Source organism: Austrofundulus limnaeus, unplaced genomic scaffold (genome assembly GCF_001266775.1).
Source record: "Austrofundulus limnaeus strain Quisiro unplaced genomic scaffold, Austrofundulus_limnaeus-1.0 Scaffold18, whole genome shotgun sequence".
Taxonomy (NCBI): domain Eukaryota; kingdom Metazoa; phylum Chordata; class Actinopteri; order Cyprinodontiformes; family Rivulidae; genus Austrofundulus; species Austrofundulus limnaeus.
In genome coordinates, this window is record NW_013952420.1 from 3,710,141 (window position 1) to 3,710,723 (window position 583).

Consider the following 583-nt stretch of genomic DNA (forward strand, 5'->3'; position numbering starts at 1 on the left):
TTTAAACACACATCTGTGTAATAAAAAAGGCAAAGTAAAGGATTAAGAAATAGTCAGACAGTTAATAGCTCTTGAATGTGTCGCAGAATTTAACTCTATTTCATCAAACGGAAACAAAATTGTATTTACAAGTAAAACCGTTTTATTCATAATGTTTCTACCAAATTTCACTTCAGAAGATCTGAACTACGAGTGCATAGTTTGAAGTGTTCTGGCCAAGCACTGATCTTTAAAAAGCCTGACCTGCACAATCTGTTTTCGGTCATGCTCATTTTTGTTTTGTTTTGTTATTTAATAACTGACACCATCAGGTGGTGTGAGTTCACAATACTTCTTCAATTCTATTTTATTGAAAAACAGTGAACAACACCCTTGACCGCAATACAAAAGTTGTTTGGACATTAGGTGGTGCTCACAGCAGAGCAAAAGAGGGCAGTGGCTGATTTTCAGACCTTTGTGGATGTAGATAAGATTGGCGGAGGAGATCAGTTTAAGTAAGTAAGTAAGTAAGTAAGTAAGTAAGTAAGTAAGTAAGTAAGTAAGTAAGTAAGTAAGTAAGTAAGTAAGTAAGTAAGTAAGTAAG